The following is a 14541-nucleotide window of genomic DNA, read 5'->3' on the forward strand; positions in this document are numbered from 1 at the left end:
TAATCATGCCATCCAAAAAATCACACAGAAAAAGTAGATAATATACTTTAAAATATTTTTTTTTTTTAATCTTTCTAACTAAAATATTTAATAAAAAAAACATATATTATTTTTTAAAAAATAAAAAATGAGGATAGACATGTTCATGCACTACAAGAAAATCATCAAATAGAAACCAATTTTTAGAAACCAAAATAATTAGTTGCAATAGTAACTAAATTAGAGACCATTTTAAAAACTAAAACAAAAATTGATTTCTAAATTAGTTTATATTATTGTTAAATAGTTTCTAAATTAGTATCTAATTAGCCACCAAGATTTTAGAGACTAAATTTAGAAACTAAATAATTGGTAGTTAAAACCTTGGTTGCTAATTAGATACTAATTTAGAAACTATTTAACAATAATATAAACTAATTTAGAAACCAATTTTTGTTTTAGTTTTTAAAATGGTCTCTAATTTAGTTACTATTGCAACTAATTATTTTGGTTTCTAAAAATTGATTTCTATTTGATGATTTTCTTGTAGTGATGCCGGTGTGTTTTGTTAATATTAATAATAAATATGGATAAATATTATTAAAATTTTACTTTAAATATAATAGCATATTTTAATCTTAATTTTTATAAATATTTTAAACATTAAAAACTTATAAATGTATGTTTTATTATAGTTTTTACCACCATAAAATTATGAAATTATTATATTATTTTTAATATTATTTAGTTAGAATAATAATATTATTAATATCGATTCCACGATGGTTGAATTCAATGTTTTTAAAATTGGACTGATTCCTGAATTAGTCAAATTACTACTTTAAAATTTAATGATTTAATTAAGGTCAAATTGGATATTAATAAAAATATTGTTGATGACTAAAAGTACAAAATAATATTAAAATATATAATATCATAATTTCATGATGTTTGACTATCTAAAATAAATAAGAAATTTATAGATTCTTAACCTTTAAATAATATATATGTTTATAATAAATTTTCTATATCATATTAAATTGAAATTTCAATAATATACGTTAATATTTATTAACAATAATAAATTTATATGTACAAGTACTAATTTTTTATTTTTTTAAAGAAAATATATAATTTATTAAATAAATTTTATGAACTTTGTGCACTACCAATTTAGCCTCTCAATTGAATCAGACTAAAGATGATTCAATGGGACCAAACAATCTAATCCGATTGTGAAAATTTTGGTTGAATTATTACATTTTGAATGAGAATCTTCACTTTTTCAGTTTAGGATAGATTCCATTTCAACTTTTAAATATTGCAACTAAAAAATAATATTAAGAATAATTATATTGAGTTGGGCTTCAATTACCAGTGTGGGCTCAACAACTCATGGACCCAAAAAGTGTGAAGGCAATTTCTTACTGTAACATATCAATTCTAACCTGCACCCTATCCTTTTCTGAAATTTCCAAAATTACTTTTATTCTGGATTTAAAAATCCAGAATAGTAAAAATAAAAAAATAAAAAATTCTGGATAAAAAAATTCAAAACATAAAATTAAAAATGCATTACGGATAAATATTTCCGGAATTCAAAAATATGTTCTGGATATCTAAATCCGAAATATTTCCAGATAAAAGTATCCAAAAGTAATTTTTATTTACACCCTTCTTTTTTTTAAAGTTATTTTCGTCATTTTTTAAGGACATTTTTGTCATTTTAAATACCATGTTGGGTACATGTTGAAATTGATATGGTGCAGGTAGCATTTACCAAGTGCGAAATGTACTAAATTCAATTTAGTCTTTTTCTTCTTGCACCCCAATAATGTTTTGGCGCACCCCCATAGTTCGAAGCATTCTTTCTTATTCTTCATCTGCAGCGGTGGCATGGTGGTGTAAGAGAAGTGTACTTTACTATTATTCTATTAATATAAGGTGTAGTTAGTAATAATAGGGTTATAGAAAAAAAAATCTATTTATTTTTGGTCTCATGCTTTAATTTAGGTATTTTTCTTGCACCCCACTATTACTAACTACACCCTCTATGAGCAAAAAGACCAAAGTACTTTCCTTTTGCTTCATGTCACCGTTGTTGCTGCCATCACAACGGCGTCATCATAATGGCTTCTCTTTTTGGAGAAAGAAGATGAAGAGAGAGACAGTAAAATGGTACGTTTAGTCGAAAATTTATTCCAAAAACTTTGTGTCAAAATACATTTGTTTGTTCTGGAAGTTCTGTTGCAAAAACTTTATTCTCAAAAATATTTAATATATTCCAGAAAAATTATTCTAGAAATTTTTTTATGAAAAGTTTATTTTGCATTTCATTGTGAAAAACTTCTTCTAAAAAATTTAATCTAATAATTATGTTCGAGAAATCATGTTCGAAAAAATCTAGAAAATTTGTTTTGAAAGATTTTCAGAAAAAAAAATTCAAAAGTCACATTTACAAAGAGTAAAACAGTTATTTTAAAATATAATAAATGGAAGTGCATTTGAAATTATGGAATACATGAAATATGACATTAAATTGTACAAAATCCTAAACCGTAAATCATACTGTAAAGTGACAGTATGATTCAATATATTATGTGTCTAATGTATTCTAAATTTTTTAGTTAAAATTTAAAACTTTCATCTTTTTACTTTCTCTCTTACTTCTTAAATATCGTTTAAAGGTTATTATAAAAAAGTACAATAATTTTTCTCGATTTTAATAAACTATTTATAATATTTTTTATTTTAATATCTCTCACATATATATATATATATGAAAAGTATGAATAAAAATATTAAAAGAATAATTAATATTTTTAAAATTTTTTAAAAATTACAGTTAAATAAGAAGAATGTTTTTTTAAAAATGCGAAACTTAAAAAAGAAAGTGAGTAAGTTTCCTTCAAAGAGAGAAGACAAAAAGAAAGGTTAATTCAAAAACTACAAAATGGCCTTTCAGTAGTATAATATATAAGTTTAATATCACTCAGTCTATCTTGTTCCCAATTTTATTAAAACAACTTAACGTAGTCAATTTTCTTTAATTAATTCTTAAATCTAACCTCAATCAATACTATGGGAGAGTAATATACATCATATGTATTTACTTCAAATATTGTTGAGCAGAATAATATTTTAAGCATAATTGAAAAAATAGTAATAATTATTATTATTGTAATTTTAATTGTATTGATCGGAGTTGAGGGACCACATCACTCGATATTGACTGATCGGATAGATTCAATATATTAAGATAAAATAAAGAGATACATAACAATAATATCCTATAAATATAATAACACGCGATAAATCTGATAATATTGTTTTAATTAATATATATTAAATATGGTTTATAAACTAAATAACTCACTTTAAAGCATGGTTATATAATATAAGAATAAAGTTGTTATCAATATATTGCAACAGAAGAACAAGAAGCCGGTAAAAGGAGTTACTATCTAGATATTATACCAGTAAATGCTGATTATTATTATTATAATAATTATAATAAATTTAACAATATTATTAATAAGTGATTTGGTGTGGTGGTATAATAGTAAACCTCAATGGAAAAAATTACATTAAGTCATTTTAATAAAATTAAACACTACGTAGAGTAAAAAACTTAATAAATTGAATATTTAGAAAAATATCAGGACTAAAAATGTTACTAAACCTATATTGTATAGAGTAAACATAAACATACTATTAAATGTGTAAACAAATATGTTTTTATAAGTTAAACAAAGTAGATAATAAATGTTCATTTATGTAACTAATTTTTAAAAAGAAAATATTTTATAATATAAATATATTCTAACTTAAATTCGTAATTAGAATAATGTGACGATAAAATTTATATTTTAAATTTATGATAGAAAGTTATATCTTTTATAATATATTTTAAATTTATGATACAAAATTATAATTTTTTATATCTTTTTTAAAATATTGAAATAATATAAAATGATAGATTAAGAGAGTATAATATTATTCCTAAAAAACGTTCATTAGCTTTTTTTTCCCTAAAATCTCTTCCATTAAATAATAATTCTTAAAAATACTTCCGTTCAAAATAGGTATTATAATTTATAACGAAACAAAATAAAAGTAAAAACATGATAATGATAAACTTTTGATTATTTTGTTAGTTTGACTTTGAACCACTGTCAATAATTTTGTATATTATTAACCCATCACTAAAAAAAATTGTTCAATGATGAATGTTAGAGATAAAAAATAAATAAAATGGATGTAGAAAATAAAATAGAGAAGAAGGAGAAAAGGGGAAACATTTATAAGAGAAAAGAATAGGTATTGGCTATTTAGACCAAGTTCTCACAAAATATGCTTTCAATAAATCTTGAATCATTGTATCTAAAAAGTTATCGAGTTTTATTGTAAAAGTTATATAAGATGTTATGGAATCTAATTCATCTATATTAAAATAAAATAAAAATTATAAAATAAATTTGGTAGGTTAGAATTTTAATCACATCTAACTTGCTTGTCCTGTTTTTGAAGAGTCAATAATGACAGGTTGATCTGTTTTGTCATTCATGATCTACTAAATTCACTTAATTAATTTCAATCCAAGATTAATGAGAAAAAATTATAATTTATTAAACATGTTCAACGAATTTTATGTTGGTCATTGAATTTACTCTCTTTACATTTGCATACTCAATTGATTTGTATGATTTTGGATCTATTAAAAATGATTATTCATGTGATATGCAAGAATATGATAATTATGTTTGAATTTATAATATATTGATTTTAATAGTTTAGGATCACTTATTTGAGATGACATAATGATGCGATTATTTATTCAAAGGATTAAGCATGTAACATGGAAAAAGATATTTATATAGATAAAATATAATTAGATATTATATTCGTTCAATTTGTTAGTACACCAGTATCATATATAGTCTTTCTTAATTGTAAAATTTATCTTAATTTAATAAATTATTTTATTTATTTATTTTTATTTTTTTAATATTGTACTAGAGTCATTCAAACTTATTATACTCAAGTTTATTGGGTCTATCGTACCACTATTATTATATTCCCTCTATTTTCATGCTCGATGTCTTTAGTATGAGAGAGTGTGTTGGATATATAACCAGACTATTATATATAAATGGATGCAAATGTGATTTTATGAAATTAAATTATTTTTAAAATTATAATATAGATTAATATATCATGTGGAGAGAAATTAAAAATAATGTTTGCACCACCAAAACATAACATTGTTATTTAATGAATTCATCACGACCAATAAAGTTAAAATTTATAAATTTAAGGTGTTTATAACAAATCAAATGATTTCTAGTAAGTTATGTTTAATATAAATATTTCAAAAGATATACATATATTACTATTTATTTTATATTCTTTATTTAAAATTAGTTTATGGTTGGTTTAAATAGAGTTTTTTTTATTAATTTTGTGATGATTATAATTATATTATATATTAACTCAATTGTTAAGTAATATTTTTTATGATTATTTATAGTTGGTAAATGAGAAGAAAATTATGTAGGTTAAAGGAGATGAATCATTATATATACATAATTTCATTATCATAGTTTTTTGTTATTTTTTTAAAAAAATCAACACGAATACTTTCTAAGAGGTTATCCATCTTTGTATTATCATGGTCAAATATGTTTAACTACAGAGTTTTGATGGAGATTATGTGCATTAGTAACTTATTATTATTTAATAATTTATTGAGTAACTTTATTTTAATTTATATGTAAATATTTAATAGTTAATGAATTTAAATTCCTACGCTTGGAGTAAATGATACAGGGTGTGTTACATAATCTTTTTACTTATTTTAATCAATTTTTTATTTTATTTATTTGAAAATTTAAGGATGAATGTACAATATTTTAGAAGTTTGCTAGTTGTTTTACTTATAAAAATGTGAATTTATTTTCATTTAGGAAAAGTCACTCTCCGTTCTTTAAATATTATTTTTAGAAAACCATGTTTGTTTTTGCTGGTTGATTTTAGAAAACATATATAAAATATGAATGTAATTTTTTTATATGAATGTAATTTTTAACTAATCTTTGCAATATTTGTACGGACGGGTGCGATTTCGATGATGACGAGGTTAAACTAAAATGATGTTCCCATCATCTTATTGATTTGGTTAAAATAACAGGTTCTCATCTAAACTCAACCTTTGCTGCATACATGCCACTAATCCTTTAATTAGATATAATGTTCTTACAAAAAGGTAGGAAAGTTTCTCTATCTCGTCCCGTTACGCTAATCTTAATTAGTAATGTCGTAAGATTTTTTATCTTGAGGATAGGATATCTGTAAAAAGATAAACTGATGTATAAATTATAATTGAAGATAAAGTAGGTGAAACTAATAAATATTGTTTAATGTATTTTTATTTTAGTTGGTGTATAGATGAGAATCTGATATTGAACATAAATTAAAATATGTCAGATTAATCTCGAGATTAAAGTAACATTTTGTATTATAATTACCTTAATCATGATATATTAAGAAATGTTTGTTGGATCTATGAAATCCTATCGATCATGTCATTTGAGAGATATTTGGTTAATCATCTTGATCGAGATGGTCTCGATGAAGATACACACAATTTTGTTGTGAAAATAATCAAAATCTACACATGCTTTTCTAGTTATGATTATATGCATCCATAGAGTGCTCTCATGGAGAGTGTAGTTAGCACATTCTGAAACTACCACACTGGTCAAAATCCATCTTGAGTAGTGTAAGTAACTTAGTATACGAAAGTGTTTTCTCACTCAAGCTTAGTGAGTTGGAACCACATATATATTTATATTTATACGTATATGCTGATAACTCTCTCATTTTTCGACTTAGTTCTCTCTTACTATACAAGTATGCGTAGCTACTACTTACATTATTCAATCAACATTTCAATTAACTTGGCCAAAATGTGAAAGGTCACAAGCTAGGTTTAGTCGTGGAGGATGGTTTCTTTGAAGAATTATGATGTAGGTGTATTTGGCCAAATGTTTCTCTTGATATTTTGGTGTGTCTTGTCTAGTTTTGGGTGGGAGGAGATAAGAGATGGAAACTTAGCAAGCACACAAAATAAAAGCAAGAAATGGAATGACAAAATGATGGAAGAAATGCAACATTATGAATAGAAAGGGACAAGATAGGTGGATGATTTACCATTCCAAATATACACAAGTTTAAGAGTTGAAAAAATCTTTGAAATATTAGATGCTTAAAAAAGATAAATAGGAAAATAGATTGTTAGAGTATAACACTTTTTGTTGAAGCTGGAGGAAGCTTCTTCCCTACCAAGGCTTGATGTGTGTTTGATGAAGAAAATGGCTTGAGTGCTTTGAAGATTGTAATAGGTTTTTAGATTCATTTGTAATTAGGCTTGTAAGTGTGTATGATTGCCTTTTGCTGTGTAACCTATCCTAGATGCCTGACCAAGTCTAGATCAAGCACATGATATGGTTAAATGGTTTTTGAAAAGCTTTTTAAAATGGTTTTAACAGTTTTAAAACAGTACACAAATAAATCTGTTTTATGGAGAAAGAATCTGTTTATTTCTTCTCTGTTAAAAGGCTTTTCTAAAATTCAGTTAGAGCACCACAGGCAAAGCTTAGACAGTTATTTCAGTTAAAGCTGAGCTGGCCTGTGTACTATATTTTAATCTGTTTCATTGAGAAAGAACAGGTTTATTCCTTGGTGAGTTGAAAGGTTTTTCACAAGTTAGTTAGGGCTCCAAAGGTACCACTCAGACAGTTATTTCTGTTAAGCTGAGTTGGCAGTTTTCACAAAATAAATCTGTTAAGTTCAAAAATGAATCTGTTGTTTTCTTAACTGCTTTTCAACTGTTTTTTGAAAAGAAGTTAGAAACTGCTTTCTATATAAAGAAAAGTCTATCTCACATGAATTAGTGCTGAGGAATTACGCTTTTGACAGAGATCAAACAATTTCCATGTGAGAAGAAGGATTGAAAGAGTTTTTGAAAGGTTTTCCAAAGAGATTTTCAAGTGTGCTTGTTCTAGGAAACCTTGAATCTTGGTGAAGGTGCTGGTGCAGTTCTGCAGCAAATTGAACTACTGGTTTTGAGTTCTTGCATCTTCTTTTCAGGTGTAATCTTTCCTTTATTCTGTTGTGTAAAGGTGTAAGTGTTAGTCACTCCTTGATAGGATTTCTTGGAGTGCAAGGTGTGCTGAAATAGGGTTTTTCAGCATTGTGTGTGTTGTTCTTGTAGTGTTCAAGAACTGCTGGTTTTGTAAGTGATTGGTACTGTTTTTAGTGAATTCCACCTTGGGGTAAGGTGAGACTGAATGTAGCTCTGTATGAGTGAACCAATATAAAAACGTGTGTATCTTGTATTCTCATCCCTGCACTCTTTTCTGGTTTTTGCTTAATTCTGTCAAGAACTAAATCTGTTCTTTTTAAATTGAATTTGTTAATTCTGGGTTAAGTGAAAACTGTTCTTCCTGATTTGTTGAAGTTTTCTGATCATAAACAAGGTTGTTGCATATAATGGCTTAAGTGAATTGTGAACAAACTGATCATTCATTAAAACCTGAGAAAGGATCATACTTCTTGAAATCTTGTGTTGTGTAGCTTTTGATTGATTTCTAAGCATAGTTGTATCCTTCATCCTCACAATATTAAGCTAATCTGGTTCTGTTATATTTCTTGTTGAACACAATTTTACATTGAACAAAATTCAAATTGTGCCAAGACTGCTATGAAGAATCAATCTGTTTCATGTAAAAACAATCTGTTCTTTTTGCCTCTGGAATACTAAAAAATTGTGTGTTCTTGCGAAAATTTTATAAGCTCAATTCACCCCTCCCCTCTTGAACTTAGACACTAATAGACCCAACACTTTTTACGTAAGAGCACAACAACCCAAACATCATTATTCGATTATAGAACTATTCAATTATAACTTGGCTTGTTTGACCTTTGTCACTAGACAATTGATGCAACCAACAACAATATCCTCCAATTGTCCCATTGTAAATTAAACTCGTGACATGACTCTGATACCAATGATTGGATCAAGTGCTTACTAGTAGACCAAAAACTATAACTAATATTCAAACAAATTCTTTCTACTTAAAAATGAGATTTTTTAATTTTTGGATTATAAAGAGCAGTGTACTCGATTCGGAAGACTAAATCTATTTTTAAACATTTAATAAATGTTAAAAAAGTTATGTCATTAAATTAAATTGTTAGAATAAAAGTCTAACACCTTATAATTTTGGATAAGTTCTAAAAATCACATAACATAAAACATTGATAATGCATCATTTGTAAGGCGATTTGTTTCAATAATAAATTGTGTTAAAGATAGTGTTTCGTTTGATAGACGAAATAACATTGTGCAGTCTTTCTTATGTCTAATAAGAATAATTGATGCACACACAATACACACACAACTTAAGTTAACATTGTATTACTCAAACATTTGTACACTTATGTTATATTGTAGGAAATGTTTGTTGCTTACGCCTGACCAAAGAGATGAGTTCAAGTTCAGGTACAAGTCAAAAACAAGACCTCTTGGAGCACGAGGTAGAGTTGTTTTCTTCAACAACTTTCTAACACAAAAAACATTTCAACTTTGGCTCAACTATATGTCATGTATGATGTGCACTTTTATCATAAGTTGGTGCAAAAGGATACACTACTTAAGGAGATGAACATTACCTGCGATCAAGGATGGTGAAATAATAGAAGAACACTTAAAGTTACATGAGGTGTATTTAATGCAACTCTCATATTCAAGCTCGTTAGACACAAAAAATGACATACATGAAAGCTAAAGTTGCTTACCGCTTACCCTCCAACACTTATATAAAGTCTTTCAACAATAATAAGAAAATAAAACTAAAGATACATTATGCAAAAAATGTTGCTTAGATGTTGACAGCTGTTAAAGTTATCAAAAAGAAGAAAGAGAAATCCTCGTGCATAAAGCAGAAACTCTTCCAAATTTGTGAATCCTACAAAGCTTAAAGAAGAAGACAATTTTCATACAATAAACCAGGATAAAGCGCTTAAGCTTTGTATCCGTCTAAACACGCAATTCCTATCTAGAAAGCTAAATCAATTATTTGTACTAGGAGAGAACACCCAAAACTTGTGTCGTCATGAGACACAAACACTCCCTAGTATGCAAACCCAATGATTTGTTGATCATACAAACACTCCAGCTCCCTAGCTAAGTCAAAAGTAACTATTTCACAAATAACACTCAAGGGGGTACCCAAGAGTGACTATGAACTCAAGGAATACTCATTTAGCTAAGCGTGGTTTGGGACAAAATACTCTTTGATGGGTCAGCTAAGAGTGAATGTGATCCAAAATAATACTTGGTCGAGCTTGAAGTGGCTTGAGAAAGAATATTTTTTAACAAGATCAGTTAGAAGCAGCTACAATTTGAAAGAATAGTTGGTTGAGTTAAGAATGACTTGGAAAAATACTCTGTAACAAGTCAACCAAGAGTGTTTGCAATATGAAAGAATACTCGTTGAGTCATAAGTGGCTTGGGAAATAACAAGTTAAGTTATGAGTGACTTATAAAAATAATACTCAAGAAATTAGCTAAAAATGACTACAAGTCCAAATAATACTTGAAGTGTATTTCACAATATTAGTCTGACCGGTGAAACTCAATCGGTTGATTGAGAACTTAATGTAGCTTGTTAATATAAAACATTATGTGTATTTCTCTCTTCTTTATTTCTTTTACATTATATGTTATTTTCATCTACACTAACCTTAACCTTAAATATAAGGAAACGGATTCACAACATCTTACTCAAATATTTTAGTGAAAGTTTTCCAAATTACATTTCTTGAAATCTATTAAATGCAAGCACTATAGTTTAATAACTTGTAAAACTACCGTCTAACATTTCTTATCGAGCAATATTTACAATTTTTATTTAATTTAACTAAAACATAATTCAATTATCTCTCTTATATTTATATTTTTTCAGTTTCTCACATAAATTCACATGTAATAGACCAATTATATCATCAGTAACATCATAAACTTCACTTCCATGCCCAATGCACAAATATTAACATATAACAAAATTAAAAGACTATAAAATAAAAAACTTTTAATTGATGAACAAAAGAACTTCTAATTTAGAGAATTAAAAAGATATTTGAACATTTTTATAATAATACTAAAATAAGGTTGCCTATAATTTTAAAAAATAAACAATACATCATAAATATATATTGTTATCTAATTATAAATTTCACATAGGATAAATTTATTATTTTTATAACAATCATTTTAAAAACCACTCAAAAGATATTTTTAATTAATTGCAAGTATATAAATGATTATATTCGTCATAGATGTCTATTCAACTTTAAATTAAAAGCTCTTTTACAATTGAAATATCATTTTGATATAAAAGTTAAAACAAAATACTTGAAAGAATACGAAATTCAGATCATAGAAAAGGATAGACCACTTTTAATTAATTGTCTATTAAAAGTTTAATAATGTGTATAATTTTAAAACAACTTTAATATGGAAAACAATTTGGAAAAATGCTTTAACACAATGACTAATATTTTCTTTAATTAGTAAGATCAAATATATTTAGTAAACAATCGAGTTTCGTAAACATATTGTAAAAAAAGTTAAATTTGTCATAAAAACGTAAAGCAATTCTAAAGGTAACATTTATATATATGGATTTCTCGTTATAATCGTTTTTTTACATAAATATTTTCTGATTCTACACTTATTTAATATATCTCATTTTATTAGTACAATGAAGTATTTTGTCATTTCATATGAATTATTTAAAAAATAAAATTATTTTTCAATTAATGTTAAAGAGATAGTTTTTTAAATGCAAATTAACTTATCATTCTTCCTTTAATTCCTCATTTTAAGGCATAAAGAAAAAGAGCATACCCTCATTCGGTTCCCATACCAAATCTTACATATAAAATAAAATAATCTTTATTTCTAATCACTCTCTCCACTCCATTTCAAACAACTCCATTTTTTGGTAAAACCATCATTCTTTTGAATTTATCATCACGTGAATCCTAACTTTACATGAACGTCATCACACTCTTCGATCCCAAAACCACCAATGGAAGAAGAGAAAAAACTTGAAGAAGAACAAAAACTCAAACCAGAGGAGAAGAAGAAAGAGGTTGATTAATCAATTCATATTTTTTCTTTTACAAATTATTTTTTGCTTTTCAATTTCTACTCATCTAAAATTATTTATGTATGTTAAATTTCTATCATCATAGAAGTTGAGCAGAAGAGGAAAATGTGGATACACAGGCGCAACAACGCCTTTGTTTCCACTAGTAGTTTTCATAAATGAGTTAAATATTTTTTTTTCTATACTTCGAAATTTGTTTTTATTCTTATTCCAAACTTTAGATCTTTTAGGTATTTGTAGTAAGAAAACTATTGAAATGAGTCATTGTCATTTTTTTACGTGATAAACATATATCCAATTGTGGATTGTATTATAATCACTACGAGAAAACCATTAAATAACAACTAAATTTATAGACAAAAAATAATTAGTCACTATATATTAACTAAATTATATATTATTTTAGACACTAAAAAATTATTGGTATGTAGAGTAGTTTCTATTATCAATAAAAATTTATAAAATAGTTTCTAAATTGATATCTAGATTAGCTACCAAAGTTTTAGGTACTAATATTTTAAATTCTAAATTAGACTCTAAAGAACTAATAGAGACTAATTTAGAATATAAGTAATTAGTAGATAAAAATTTAGTGGCTAGATACCAATTTTAAAACTATTTTATAAATTTTTATTAATAATAGAAAATATTTTAGATATCAATATTTTTTAGTTTATAAAGTTGTATTTAATTTAATTAATATACTAACTAATTATTTAACTAATTATTTGATATATAAAATTAGTTTTTATTTTACAATTTTTTTTAGAAAATATTATAACATTCACGTGACTGATAAATTAACATAAAATTCCTTTGTTACTTATAAGAACTGAATCTATTAATTTCTTTACTATATACATATATGTATATGAGATCTAAAATTCAGATTAAAAATAAAAACCAATTTCAATACAGTAAAAAACATATAAAACCTTTTAATAAATTTAATGTATTACTCTCCTACTACTTTTAAATTGAAAGATGATAAAACTAAAATTTAACTTCTTCTTTTTCCTTTAAATTTTGGAATCAAAGAAAATTCCCTTTCACTTTTAACCTTTAATTTGTCTTCCCGAACCAGATTGTATAAAAATCTTTCCCTTTTCTTCCTTTTATTTCAACCAAACACAGTGAAGAGGCTTAAAAAACAGGATGTTCAGGAGGCACAGTAAAGTACAATGGAAAGTGAAGGTTTTCCTAACATTTGTTTGTCAGATCATGCAATTATGTTTGCCATCATCCATGGAGGAAGATAATCCCCATGGGGCCCACCACCAACATCACCACTGCACACCACTGCAAAGAAAAGTCCAACCTAGTTTGGTCACTTTCATCATATTCAACCCATTCATCTTTTTTATTCCTAATCCTAACTAAACTGGACTTTGCTTTTCACCCATTAAGATTACAACAACAATGCAAGCTTGCAATGAAGAAAATAATTTTGGTCCTTGTTAATTTACAATAATGAATGTGAGAAACATCCTTTGCTAAAATTGAATAAAGAGAAAGAAAATGAGACATTTATTTGCTCACGTTTGACCGTAACATTGTCTGGTTGGGGAAAACAACCAAAGTCTTCGCATTCACTAACATTAACCACCCATTTGCAACTACCTTTAATTTCCCTCTTTTGTTTTTAGCGCTTTTTAGGTGTCACAATTATGATTAAATAAATAAAGTTTTTTCATTCAATAGAAAGAAATGTAATGAATTCATAGTCAAAGTCTTAATAGAAAATACAGTAATAAATATAAGAAAATAAAATCATAAATTTATCCTTTTAAAAGTTTGGATTAAAAGTGATGTTATAATATGTGATATATTTGATTGATACTTTATTAATATTGATTTTTTTTAAAAATATTTAACAATAATATTAGAATCATGATTAATTTTAGTTATCCGAAATTTAAATTTAAAAATTATATAAAAATAAAAATAAAATTAATTTTTTTTACAAATCTATTATTTTGTAGATTTTTAAAATTTTGAGTTAGAGATAATATGACAATTTTTCTATATAACTTGAGTCTCATATTTTGGATAAGAGATTGATTAGAGAGTCCAAATCCATATAAAATACTATAATACCACTTTCAATCAAAATATAAGAATAAGTTTGTGAATTTTTTTCTCAGATTTTTCATTTCACAAAACACCATTATCAATTTTATCCACCTTTCATAGTGCTGCATTTTCACAAACGGCGTCGTCCTTTTGCTTGTGGTTGCAATCATCATATTATTGGTTGAAGGTTCTTTTTACATAAAACTATTTTTCTACAGGGGCATAATTTTAGGGATTTTATAAAAAAACA

This window comes from Phaseolus vulgaris, chromosome 3, assembly GCF_051622355.1.
Source record: "Phaseolus vulgaris cultivar YP4 chromosome 3, ASM5162235v1, whole genome shotgun sequence".
NCBI classification, from domain to species: Eukaryota; Viridiplantae; Streptophyta; class Magnoliopsida; order Fabales; family Fabaceae; genus Phaseolus; species Phaseolus vulgaris.